Below are 14,276 nucleotides of genomic sequence, written 5' to 3' on the forward strand. Positions count from 1 at the left end.
TGACAAACTGTTGCAAACGATCCCCTGAAAGCTTTTTCGGTGGAAACAGATGGGTTTTTATCATGGGAAACAGAATTAGCCCTCGACGTCGGAACAACTTTTTTTGAAAAAATCCCTAAGCCGCGCGGTCACAATTTCAGCAAAAATCTGACGTTCTGCAATTCACTCAAAAATGGTGCCAAACTGTTGCAAACGATGCCCTGAAAGCTTTTTCAGTGGAAACAGATGTGTTTTTATCTTGGGAAACAGAATTTGCCTTTGACGTCTGAACAACTTTTTTTGAAAAAATCCCTAAGGCGCGCGGTCACAATTTCAGCAAAAATCTAACGTTCTGCAATTCACTCAGAAATGGTGCCAAACTGCTGCAAACGATCTGCTGAAAGCTTTTTCGGTGGAAACAGATGGGTTTTTACCATGGGAAACAGAATTAGCCCTCGACGTCGGAACAACTTTTTTTGAAAAAATCCCTAAGCCGCGCGGTCACAATTTCATCAAATATCTGACGTTCTGCAAATCTTTCAAAAATGGTGCCAAACTGTTGCAAACGATCTGCTGAAAGCTTTTTCGGTGGAAACAGATGTGTTTTTATCATGGGAAACAGAATTTGCCTTTGACGTCTGAACAACTTTTTTTGAAAAAATCCCTAAGACGCGCGGTCACAATTTCAGCAAAAATCTGACGTTCTGCAATTCACTCAGAAATGGTGCCAAACTGTTGCAAACGATCCCCTGAAAGCTTTTTTGGTGGAAACAGATGGGTTTAAATCATGGGAAACAGAATTAGCCCTCGACGTCGGAACAACTTTTTTTGAAAAAATCCCTAAGGCGCGCGGTCACAATTTCATCAAATATCTGACATTCTGCAAATCTTTCAAACATGGTGCCAAACTGTTGCAGACGATCCCCTGAAAGCTTTTTTGGTGGAAACAGATGGGTTTTTATCATGGGAAACAGAATTAGCCCTTGACGTCTGAACAACTTTTTTTGAAAAGTCCCTAAGGCGCGCGGTCACAATTTCAGCAAAAATCTGACGTTCTGCAATTCTTTCAAAAATGGTGCCAAACTGTTGCAAATGATCCCCTGAAAGCTTTTTCGGTGGAAACAGATGTGTTTTTATCATGGGAAACAGAATTAGCCCTCGACGTCTGAACAACTTTTTTTGAAAAAATCCCTAAGGGGCGCGGTCACAATTTCAGCAAAAATCTGACGTTCTGCAATTCTTTCAAAAATTGTGCCAAACTGTTGCAAACGATCCCCTGAAAGCTTTTTCGGTGGAAACAGATGTGTTTTTATCATGGGAAACAGAATTAGCCCTCGACGTCTGAACAACATTTTCTGAAAAAATCCCTAAGCCGCGCGGTCACAATTTCAGCAAAAATCTGACGTTCTGCAATTCTTTCAAAAATGGTGCCAAACTGTTGCAAACGATCCCCTGAAAGCTTTTTCGGTGGAAACAGATGTGTTTTTATCATGGGAAACAGAATTTGCCTTTGACGTCTGAACAACTTTTTTTGAAAAAATCCCTAAGGCGCGCGGTCACAATTTCAGCAAAAATCTGACGTTCTGCAATTCTTTCAAAAATGGTGCCAAACTGTTGCAAACGATCCCCTAAAAGCTTTTTTGGTGGAAACAGATGGGTTTTTATCATGGGAAACAGAATTAGCCCTCGACGTCGGAACAACTTTTTTTGAAAAAATCCCTAAGGCATGCGGTCACAATTTCATCAAAAATCTGACGTTCTGCAATTCTTTCAAAAATGGTGCCAAACTGTTGCAAACGATCCCCTGAAAGCTTTTTCGGTGGAAACAGATGTGTTTTTATCATGGGAAACGGAATTAGCCCTCGACGTCTGAACAACTTTTTTTGAAAAAATCCCTAAGCCGCGCGGTCACAATTTCTGCAAAAATCTGACATTCTGCAATTCACTCAAAAATGGTGACAAACTGTTGCAAACGATCCCCTGAAAGCTTTTTCGGTGGAAACAGATGGGTTTTTATCATGGGAAACAGAATTAGCCCTTGACGTCGGAACAACTTTTTTTGAAAAAATCCCTAAGCCGCGCGGTCACAATTTCAGCAAAAATCTGACGTTCTGCAATTCACTCAAAAATGGTGCCAAACTGTTGCAAACGATGCCCTGAAAGCTTTTTCAGTGGAAACAGATGTGTTTTTATCATGGGAAACAGAATTTGCCTTTGACGTCGGAACAACTTTTTTTGAAAAAATCCCTAAGGCGCGCGGTCACAATTTCAGCAAAAATCTGACGTTCTGCAATTCACTCAAAAATGGTGCCAAACTGTTGCAAACGATCCCCTGAAAGCTTTTTCGGTGGAAATAGATGTGTTTTTATCATGGGAAACAGAATTAGCCCTCGACGTCGGAACAACTTTTTTTGAAAAAATCCCTAAGCCGCGCGGTCACAATTTCATCAAATATCTGACGTTCTGCAAATCTTTCAAAAATGGTGCCAAACTGTTGCAAACGATCTGCTGAAAGCTTTTTCGGTGGAAACAGATGTGTTTTTATCATGGGAAACAGAATTTGCCTTTGACGTCTGAACAACTTTTTTTGAAAAAATCCCTAAGACGCGCGGTCACAATTTCAGCAAAAATCTGACGTTCTGCAATTCACTCAGAAATGGTGCCAAACTGTTGCAAACGATCCCCTGAAAGCTTTTTTGGTGGAAACAAATGGGTTTTTATCATGGGAAACAGAATTAGGCCTCGACGTCGGAACAACTTTTTTTGAAAAAATCCCTAAGGCGCGCGGTCACAATTTCAGGAAAAATCTGAGGTTCTGCAATTCACTCTAAAATGGTGCCCAACTGTTGCAAACGATCCCCTGAAAGCTTTTTCGGTGGAAACAGATGGGTTTTTATCATGGGAAACAGAATTAGCCCTCGACGTCGGAACAACTTTTTTTGAAAAAATCCCTAAGGCGCGCGGTCACAATTTCATCAAATATCTGACATTCTGCAAATCTTTCAAAAATGGTGCCAAACTGTTGCAGACGATCCCCTGAAAGCTTTTTTGGTGGAAACAGATGTGTTTTTATCATGGGAAACAGAATTAGCCCTTGACGTCTGAACAACTTTTTTTGAAAAATCCCTAAGCCGCGCGGTCACAATTTCAGCAAAAATCTGACGTTCTGCAATTCTTTCAAAAATGGTGCCAAACTGTTGCAAACGATCCCCTGAAAGCTTTTTCGGTGGAAACAGATGTGTTTTTGTCATGGGAAACAGAATTAGCCCTCGACGTCGGAACAACTTTTTTTGAAAAAATCCCTAAGCCGCGCGGTCACAATTTCAGCAAAAATCTGACGTTCTGCAATTCACTCAGAAATGGTGCCAAACTGTTGCAAACGATCCCGTGAAAGCTTTTTTGGTGGAAACAGATGGGTTTTTATCATGGGAAACAGAATTAGCCCTCGACGTCGGAACAACTTTTTTTGAAAAAATCCCTAAGGCACGCGGTCACAATTTCAGCAAAAATCTGACGTTCTGCAATTCTTTCAAAAATGGTGCCAAACTGTTGCAAACGATCCCCTGAAAGCTTTTTCGGTGGAAACAGATGTGTTTTTATCATGGGAAACAGAATTAGCCCTCGACGTCTGAACAACTTTTTTTGAAAAAATCCCTAAGCCGCGCGGTCACAATTTCAGCAAAAATCTGACGTTCTGCAATTCACTCAAAAATGGTGCCAAACTGTTGCAAACGATCCCCTGAAAGCTTTTTCGGTGGAAATAGATGTGTTTTTATCATGGGAAACAGAATTAGCCCTCGACGTCGGAACAACTTTTTTTGAAAAAATCCCTAAGCCGCGCGGTCACAATTTCATCAAATATCTGACGTTCTGCAAATCTTTCAAAAATGGTGCCAAACTGTTGCAAACGATCTGCTGAAAGCTTTTTCGGTGGAAACAGATGTGTTTTTATCATGGGAAACAGAATTTGCCTTTGACGTCTGAACAACTTTTTTTGAAAAAATCCCTAAGACGCGCGGTCACAATTTCAGCAAAAATCTGACGTTCTGCAATTCACTCAGAAATGGTGCCAAACTGTTGCAAACGATCCCCTGAAAGCTTTTTTGGTGGAAACAGATGGGTTTTTATCATGGGAAACAGAATTAGGCCTCGACGTCGGAACAACTTTTTTTGAAAAAATCCCTAAGGCGCGCGGTCACAATTTCAGGAAAAATCTGAGGTTCTGCAATTCACTCTAAAATGGTGCCCAACTGTTGCAAACGATCCCCTGAAAGCTTTTTCGGTGGAAACAGATGGGTTTTTATCATGGGAAACAGAATTAGCCTTCGACGTCGGAACAACTTTTTTTGAAAAAATCCCTAAGGCGCGCGGTCACAATTTCATCAAATATCTGACATTCTGCAAATCTTTCAAAAATGGTGCCAAACTGTTGCAGACGATCCCCTGAAAGCTTTTTTGGTGGAAACAGATGTGTTTTTATCATGGGAAACAGAATTAGCCCTTGACGTCTGAACAACTTTTTTTGAAAAATCCCTAAGCCGCGCGGTCACAATTTCAGCAAAAATCTGACGTTCTGCAATTCTTTCAAAAATGGTGCCAAACTGTTGCAAACGATCCCCTGAAAGCTTTTTCGGTGGAAACAGATGTGTTTTTGTCATGGGAAACAGAATTAGCCCTCGACGTCGGAACAACTTTTTTTGAAAAAATCCCTAAGCCGCGCGGTCACAATTTCAGCAAAAATCTGACGTTCTGCAATTCACTCAGAAATGGTGCCAAACTGTTGCAAACGATCCCGTGAAAGCTTTTTTGGTGGAAACAGATGGGTTTTTATCATGGGAAACAGAATTAGCCCTCGACGTCGGAACAACTTTTTTTGAAAAAATCCCTAAGGCACGCGGTCACAATTTCAGCAAAAATCTGACGTTCTGCAATTCTTTCAAAAATGCTGCCAAACTGTTGCAAACGATCCCCTGAAAGCTTTTTCAGTGGAAACAGATGTGTTTTTATCTTGGGAAACAGAATTTGCCTTTGACGTCTGAACAACTTTTTTTGAAAAAATCCCTAAGGCGCGCGGTCACAATTTCAGCAAAAATCTAACGTTCTGCAATTCACTCAGAAATGGTGCCAAACTGCTGCAAACGATCTGCTGAAAGCTTTTTCGGTGGAAACAGATGGGTTTTTACCATGGGAAACAGAATTAGCCCTCGACGTCGGAACAACTTTTTTTGAAAAAATCCCTAAGCCGCGCGGTCACAATTTCATCAAATATCTGACGTTCTGCAAATCTTTCAAAAATGGTGCCAAACTGTTGCAAACGATCTGCTGAAAGCTTTTTCGGTGGAAACAGATGTGTTTTTATCATGGGAAACAGAATTTGCCTTTGACGTCTGAACAACTTTTTTTGAAAAAATCCCTAAGACGCGCGGTCACAATTTCAGCAAAAATCTGACGTTCTGCAATTCACTCAGAAATGGTGCCAAACTGTTGCAAACGATCCCCTGAAAGCTTTTTTGGTGGAAACAGATGGGTTTAAATCATGGGAAACAGAATTAGCCCTCGACGTCGGAACAACTTTTTTTGAAAAAATCCCTAAGGCGCGCGGTCACAATTTCATCAAATATCTGACATTCTGCAAATCTTTCAAACATGGTGCCAAACTGTTGCAGACGATCCCCTGAAAGCTTTTTTGGTGGAAACAGATGGGTTTTTATCATGGGAAACAGAATTAGCCCTTGACGTCTGAACAACTTTTTTTGAAAAGTCCCTAAGGCGCGCGGTCACAATTTCAGCAAAAATCTGACGTTCTGCAATTCTTTCAAAAATGGTGCCAAACTGTTGCAAATGATCCCCTGAAAGCTTTTTCGGTGGAAACAGATGTGTTTTTATCATGGGAAACAGAATTAGCCCTCGACGTCTGAACAACTTTTTTTGAAAAAATCCCTAAGGGGCGCGGTCACAATTTCAGCAAAAATCTGACGTTCTGCAATTCTTTCAAAAATTGTGCCAAACTGTTGCAAACGATCCCCTGAAAGCTTTTTCGGTGGAAACAGATGTGTTTTTATCATGGGAAACAGAATTAGCCCTCGACGTCTGAACAACATTTTCTGAAAAAATCCCTAAGCCGCGCGGTCACAATTTCAGCAAAAATCTGACGTTCTACAATTCTTTCAAAAATGGTGCCAAACTGTTGCAAACGATCCCCTGAAAGCTTTTTCGGTGGAAACAGATGTGTTTTTATCATGGGAAACAGAATTTGCCTTTGACGTCTGAACAACTTTTTTTGAAAAAATCCCTAAGGCGCGCGGTCACAATTTCAGCAAAAATCTGACGTTCTGCAATTCTTTCAAAAATGGTGCCAAACTGTTGCAAACGATCCCCTAAAAGCTTTTTTGGTGGAAACAGATGGGTTTTTATCATGGGAAACAGAATTAGCCCTCGACGTCGGAACAACTTTTTTTGAAAAAATCCCTAAGGCATGCGGTCACAATTTCATCAAAAATCTGACGTTCTGCAATTCTTTCAAAAATGGTGCCAAACTGTTGCAAACGATCCCCTGAAAGCTTTTTCGGTGGAAACAGATGTGTTTTTATCATGGGAAACGGAATTAGCCCTCGACGTCTGAACAACTTTTTTTGAAAAAATCCCTAAGCCGCGCGGTCACAATTTCTGCAAAAATCTGACATTCTGCAATTCACTCAAAAATGGTGACAAACTGTTGCAAACGATCCCCTGAAAGCTTTTTCGGTGGAAACAGATGGGTTTTTATCATGGGAAACAGAATTAGCCCTTGACGTCGGAACAACTTTTTTTGAAAAAATCCCTAAGCCGCGCGGTCACAATTTCAGCAAAAATCTGACGTTCTGCAATTCACTCAAAAATGGTGCCAAACTGTTGCAAACGATGCCCTGAAAGCTTTTTCAGTGGAAACAGATGTGTTTTTATCATGGGAAACAGAATTTGCCTTTGACGTCTGAACAACTTTTTTTGAAAAAATCCCTAAGGCGCGCGGTCACAATTTCAGCAAAAATCTGACGTTCTGCAATTCACTCAAAAATGGTGCCAAACTGTTGCAAACGATCCCCTGAAAGCTTTTTCGGTGGAAATAGATGTGTTTTTATCATGGGAAACAGAATTAGCCCTCGACGTCGGAACAACTTTTTTTGAAAAAATCCCTAAGCCGCGCGGTCACAATTTCATCAAATATCTGACGTTCTGCAAATCTTTCAAAAATGGTGCCAAACTGTTGCAAACGATCTGCTGAAAGCTTTTTCGGTGGAAACAGATGTGTTTTTATCATGGGAAACAGAATTTGCCTTTGACGTCTGAACAACTTTTTTTGAAAAAATCCCTAAGACGCGCGGTCACAATTTCAGCAAAAATCTGACGTTCTGCAATTCACTCAGAAATGGTGCCAAACTGTTGCAAACGATCCCCTGAAAGCTTTTTTGGTGGAAACAGATGGGTTTTTATCATGGGAAACAGAATTAGGCCTCGACGTCGGAACAACTTTTTTTGAAAAAATCCCTAAGGCGCGCGGTCACAATTTCAGGAAAAATCTGAGGTTCTGCAATTCACTCTAAAATGGTGCCCAACTGTTGCAAACGATCCCCTGAAAGCTTTTTCGGTGGAAACAGATGGGTTTTTATCATGGGAAACAGAATTAGCCCTCGACGTCGGAACAACTTTTTTTGAAAAAATCCCTAAGGCGCGCGGTCACAATTTCATCAAATATCTGACATTCTGCAAATCTTTCAAAAATGGTGCCAAACTGTTGCAGACGATCCCCTGAAAGCTTTTTTGGTGGAAACAGATGTGTTTTTATCATGGGAAACAGAATTAGCCCTTGACGTCTGAACAACTTTTTTTGAAAAATCCCTAAGCCGCGCGGTCACAATTTCAGCAAAAATCTGACGTTCTGCAATTCTTTCAAAAATGGTGCCAAACTGTTGCAAACGATCCCCTGAAAGCTTTTTCGGTGGAAACAGATGTGTTTTTGTCATGGGAAACAGAATTAGCCCTCGACGTCGGAACAACTTTTTTTGAAAAAATCCCTAAGCCGCGCGGTCACAATTTCAGCAAAAATCTGACGTTCTGCAATTCACTCAGAAATGGTGCCAAACTGTTGCAAACGATCCCGTGAAAGCTTTTTTGGTGGAAACAGATGGGTTTTTATCATGGGAAACAGAATTAGCCCTCGACGTCGGAACAACTTTTTTTGAAAAAATCCCTAAGGCACGCGGTCACAATTTCAGCAAAAATCTGACGTTCTGCAATTCTTTCAAAAATGGTGCCAAACTGTTGCAAACGATCCCCTGAAAGCTTTTTCGGTGGAAACAGATGTGTTTTTATCATGGGAAACAGAATTAGCCCTCGACGTCTGAACAACTTTTTTTGAAAAAATCCCTAAGCCGCGCGGTCACAATTTCATCAAATATCTGACGTTCTGCAAATCTTTCAAAAATGGTGCCAAACTGTTGCAAACGATCTGCTGAAAGCTTTTTCGGTGGAAACAGATGTGTTTTTATCATGGGAAACAGAATTTGCCTTTGACGTCTGAACAACTTTTTTTGAAAAAATCCCTAAGACGCGCGGTCACAATTTCAGCAAAAATCTGACGTTCTGCAATTCTTTCAAAAATGGTGCCAAACTGTTGCAAACGATCCCCTGAAAGCTTTTTTGGTGGAAACAGATGGGTTTTTATCATGGGAAACAGAATTAGGCCTCGACGTCGGAACAACTTTTTTTGAAAAAATCCCTAAGGCGCGCGGTCACAATTTCAGGAAAAATCTGAGGTTCTGCAATTCACTCTAAAATGGTGCCCAACTGTTGCAAACGATCCCCTGAAAGCTTTTTCGGTGGAAACAGATGGGTTTTTATCATGGGAAACAGAATTAGCCCTCGACGTCGGAACAACTTTTTTTGAAAAAATCCCTAAGGCGCGCGGTCACAATTTCATCAAATATCTGACATTCTGCAAATCTTTCAAAAATGGTGCCATACTGTTGCAGACGATCCCCTGAAAGCTTTTTTGGTGGAAACAGATGTGTTTTTATCATGGGAAACAGAATTAGCCCTTGACGTCTGAACAACTTTTTTTGAAAAATCCCTAAGCCGCGCGGTCACAATTTCAGCAAAAATCTGACGTTCTGCAATTCTTTCAAAAATGGTGCCAAACTGTTGCAAACGATCCCCTGAAAGCTTTTTCGGTGGAAACAGATGTGTTTTTGTCATGGGAAACAGAATTAGCCCTCGACGTCGGAACAACTTTTTTTGAAAAAATCCCTAAGCCGCGCGGTCACAATTTCAGCAAAAATCTGACGTTCTGCAATTCACTCAGAAATGGTGCCAAACTGTTGCAAACGATCCCGTGAAAGCTTTTTTGGTGGAAACAGATGGGTTTTTATCATGGGAAACAGAATTAGCCCTCGACGTCGGAACAACTTTTTTTGAAAAAATCCCTAAGGCACGCGGTCACAATTTCAGCAAAAATCTGACGTTCTGCAATTCTTTCAAAAATGGTGCCAAACTGTTGCAAACGATCCCCTGAAAGCTTTTTCGGTGGAAACAGATGTGTTTTTATCATGGGAAACAGAATTAGCCCTCGACGTCTGAACAACTTTTTTTGAAAAAATCCCTAAGCCGCGCGGTCACAATTTCAGCAAAAATCTGACGTTCTGCAATTCACTCAAAAATGGTGCCAAACTGTTGCAAACGATCCCCTGAAAGCTTTTTCGGTGGAAATAGATGTGTTTTTATCATGGGAAACAGAATTAGCCCTCGACGTCGGAACAACTTTTTTTGAAAAAATCCCTAAGCCGCGCGGTCACAATTTCATCAAATATCTGACGTTCTGCAAATCTTTCAAAAATGGTGCCAAACTGTTGGAAACGATCTGCTGAAAGCTTTTTCGGTGGAAACAGATGTGTTTTTATCATGGGAAACAGAATTTGCCTTTGACGTCTGAACAACTTTTTTTGAAAAAATCCCTAAGACGCGCGGTCACAATTTCAGCAAAAATCTGACGTTCTGCAATTCACTCAGAAATGGTGCCAAACTGTTGCAAACGATCCCCTGAAAGCTTTTTTGGTGGAAACAGATGGGTTTTTATCATGGGAAACAGAATTAGGCCTCGACGTCGGAACAACTTTTTTTGAAAAAATCCCTAAGGCGCGCGGTCACAATTTCAGGAAAAATCTGAGGTTCTGCAATTCACTCTAAAATGGTGCCCAACTGTTGCAAACGATCCCCTGAAAGCTTTTTCGGTGGAAACAGATGGGTTTTTATCATGGGAAACAGAATTAGCCCTCGACGTCGGAACAACTTTTTTTGAAAAAATCCCTAAGGCGCGCGGTCACAATTTCATCAAATATCTGACATTCTGCAAATCTTTCAAAAATGGTGCCAAACTGTTGCAGACGATCCCCTGAAAGCTTTTTTGGTGGAAACAGATGTGTTTTTATCATGGGAAACAGAATTAGCCCTTGACGTCTGAACAACTTTTTTTGAAAAATCCCTAAGCCGCGCGGTCACAATTTCAGCAAAAATCTGACGTTCTGCAATTCTTTCAAAAATGGTGCCAAACTGTTGCAAACGATCCCCTGAAAGCTTTTTCGGTGGAAACAGATGTGTTTTTGTCATGGGAAACAGAATTAGCCCTCGACATCGGAACAACTTTTTTTGAAAAAATCCCTAAGCCGCGCGGTCACAATTTCAGCAAAAATCTGACGTTCTGCAATTCACTCAGAAATGGTGCCAAACTGTTGCAAACGATCCCGTGAAAGCTTTTTTGGTGGAAACAGATGGGTTTTTATCATGGGAAACAGAATTAGCCCTCGACGTCGGAACAACTTTTTTTGAAAAAATCCCTAAGGCGCGCGGTCACAATTTCAGCAAAAATCTGACGTTCTGCAATTCACTCAGAAATGGTGCCAAACTGCTGCAAACGATCTGCTGAAAGCTTTTTCGGTGGAAACAGATGGGTTTTTATCATGGGAAACAGAATTAGCCCTCGACGTCGGAACAACTTTTTTTGAAAAAATCCCTAAGCCGCGCGGTCACAATTTCAGCAAAAATCTGACGTTCTGCAATTCACTCAGAAATGGTGCCAAACTGTTGCAAACGATCCCCTGAAAGCTTTTTTGGTGGAAACAGGTGGGTTTTTATCATGGGAAACAGAATTAGCCCTCGACGTCGGAACAACTTTTTTTGAAAAAATCCCTAAGCCGCGCGGTCACAATTTCAGCAAAAATCTGACGTTCTGCAATTCACTCAAAAATGGTGACAAACTGTTGCAAACGATCCCCTGAAAGCTTTTTCGGTGGAAACAGATGTGTTTTTATCATGGGAAACAGAATTAGGCCTTGACGTCTGAACAACTTTTTTTGAAAAAATCCCTAAGGCGCGCGGTCACAATTTCAGCAAAAATCTGACGATCTGCAATTCTTTCAAAAATGGTGCCAAACTGTTGCAAACGATCCCCTGAAAGCTTTTTTGGTGGAAACAGATGTGTTTTTATCATGGGAAACAAACTTTGCCTTTGACGTCTGAACAACTTTTTTTGAAAAAATCCCTAAGCCGCGCGGTCACAATTTCAGCAAACATCTGACTTTCTGCAATTCACTCAAAAATGCTGCCAAACTATTTCAAACGATCCGCTGAAAGCTTTTTCGGTGGAAACAGATGTGTTTTTATCATGGGAAACAGAATTTGCCTTTGACGTCTGAACAACTTTTTTTGAAAAAATCCCTAAGAGGCGCGGTCACAAATTCAGCAAAAATCTGACGTTCTGCAATTCACTCAGAAATGGTGCCAAACTGTTGCAAACGATCCCCTGAAAGCTTTTTTGGTGGAAACAGATGGGTTTTTATCATGGGAAACAGAATTAGCCCTCGACGTCGGAACAACTTTTTTTGAAAAAATCCCTAAGGCGGGCGGTCACAATTTCAGCAAAAATCTGAGGTTCTGCAATTCACTCAGAAATGGTGCCCAACTGTTGCAAACGATCCGCTGAAAGCTTTTTCGGTGGAAACAGATGGGTTTTTATCATGGGAAACAGAATTAGCCCTCGACGTCGGAACAACTTTTTTTGAAAAAATCCCTAAGGCGCGCGGTCACAATTTCATCAAATATCTGACATTCTGGAAATCTTTCAAAAATGGTGCCAAACTGTTGCAGACGATCCCCTGAAAGCTTTTTCGGTGGAAACAGATGTGTTTTTATCATGGGAAACAGAATTAGCCCTTGACGTCTGAACAACTTTTTTTGAAAAAATCCCTAAGGCGCGCGGTCACAATTTCAGCAAAAATCTGACGTTCTGCAATTCACTCAGAAATGGTGCCAAACTGCTGCAAACGATCTGCTGAAAGCTTTTTCGGTGGAAACAGATGTGTTTTTATCATGGGAAACAGAATTAGGCCTTGACGTCTGAACAACTTTTTTTGAAAAAATCCCTAAGGCGCGCGGTCACAATTTCAGCAAAAATCTGACGATCTGCAATTCTTTCAAAAATGGTGCCAAACTGTTGCAAACGATCCCCTGAAAGCTTTTTTGGTGGAAACAGATGTGTTTTTATCATGGGAAACAAACTTTGCCTTTGACGTCTGAACAACTTTTTTTGAAAAAATCCCTAAGCCGCGCGGTCACAATTTCAGCAAACATCTGACTTTCTGCAATTCACTCAAAAATGCTGCCAAACTATTTCAAACGATCCGCTGAAAGCTTTTTCGGTGGAAACAGATGTGTTTTTATCATGGGAAACAGAATTTGCCTTTGACGTCTGAACAACTTTTTTTGAAAAAATCCCTAAGAGGCGCGGTCACAAATTCAGCAAAAATCTGACGTTCTGCAATTCACTCAGAAATGGTGCCAAACTGTTGCAAACGATCCCCTGAAAGCTTTTTTGGTGGAAACAGATGGGTTTTTATCATGGGAAACAGAATTAGCCCTCGACGTCGGAACAACTTTTTTTGAAAAAATCCCTAAGGCGGGCGGTCACAATTTCAGGAAAAATCTGAGGTTCTGCAATTCACTCAGAAATGGTGCCCAACTGTTGCAAACGATCCGCTGAAAGCTTTTTCGGTGGAAACAGATGGGTTTTTATCATGGGAAACAGAATTAGCCCTCGACGTCGGAACAACTTTTTTTGAAAAAATCCCTAAGGCGCGCGGTCACAATTTCATCAAATATCTGACATTCTGCAAATCTTTCAAAAATGGTGCCAAACTGTTGCAGACGATCCCCTGAAAGCTTTTTCGGTGGAAACAGATGTGTTTTTATCATGGGAAACAGAATTAGCCCTCGACGTCGGAACAACTTTTTTTGAAAAAATCCCTAAGGCGCGCGGTCACAATTTCAGCAAAAATCTGACGTTCTGCAATTCACTCAGAAATGGTGCCAAACTGCTGCAAACGATCTGCTGAAAGCTTTTTCGGTGGAAACAGATGGGTTTTTATCATGGGAAACAGAATTAGCCCTCGACGTCGGAACAACTTTTTTTGAAAAAATCCCTAAGCCGCGCGGTCACAATTTCAGCAAAAATCTGACGTTCTGCAATTCACTCAGAAATGGTGCCAAACTGTTGCAAACGATCCCCTGAAAGCTTTTTTGGTGGAAACAGGTGGGTTTTTATCATGGGAAACAGAATTAGCCCTCGACGTCGGAACAACTTTTTTTGAAAAAATCCCTAAGCCGCGCGGTCACAATTTCAGCAAAAATCTGACGTTCTGCAATTCACTCAAAAATGGTGACAAACTGTTGCAAACGATCCCCTGAAAGCTTTTTCGGTGGAAACAGATGTGTTTTTATCATGGGAAACAGAATTAGGCCTTGACGTCTGAACAACTTTTTTTGAAAAAATCCCTAAGGCGCGCGGTCACAATTTCAGCAAAAATCTGACGATCTGCAATTCTTTCAAAAATGGTGCCAAACTGTTGCAAACGATCCCCTGAAAGCTTTTTTGGTGGAAACAGATGTGTTTTTATCATGGGAAACAAACTTTGCCTTTGACGTCTGAACAACTTTTTTTGAAAAAATCCCTAAGCCGCGCGGTCACAATTTCAGCAAACATCTGACTTTCTGCAATTCACTCAAAAATGCTGCCAAACTATTTCAAACGATCCGCTGAAAGCTTTTTCGGTGGAAACAGATGTGTTTTTATCATGGGAAACAGAATTTGCCTTTGACGTCTGAACAACTTTTTTTGAAAAAATCCCTAAGAGGCGCGGTCACAAATTCAGCAAAAATCTGACGTTCTGCAATTCACTCAGAAATGGTGCCAAACTGTTGCAAACGATCCCCTG

The sequence above is a fragment of the Podarcis tiliguerta genome (genome assembly GCF_965153285.1).
Source record: "Podarcis tiliguerta genome assembly, chromosome: 5".
Classification (NCBI taxonomy): Eukaryota; Metazoa; Chordata; class Lepidosauria; order Squamata; family Lacertidae; genus Podarcis; species Podarcis tiliguerta.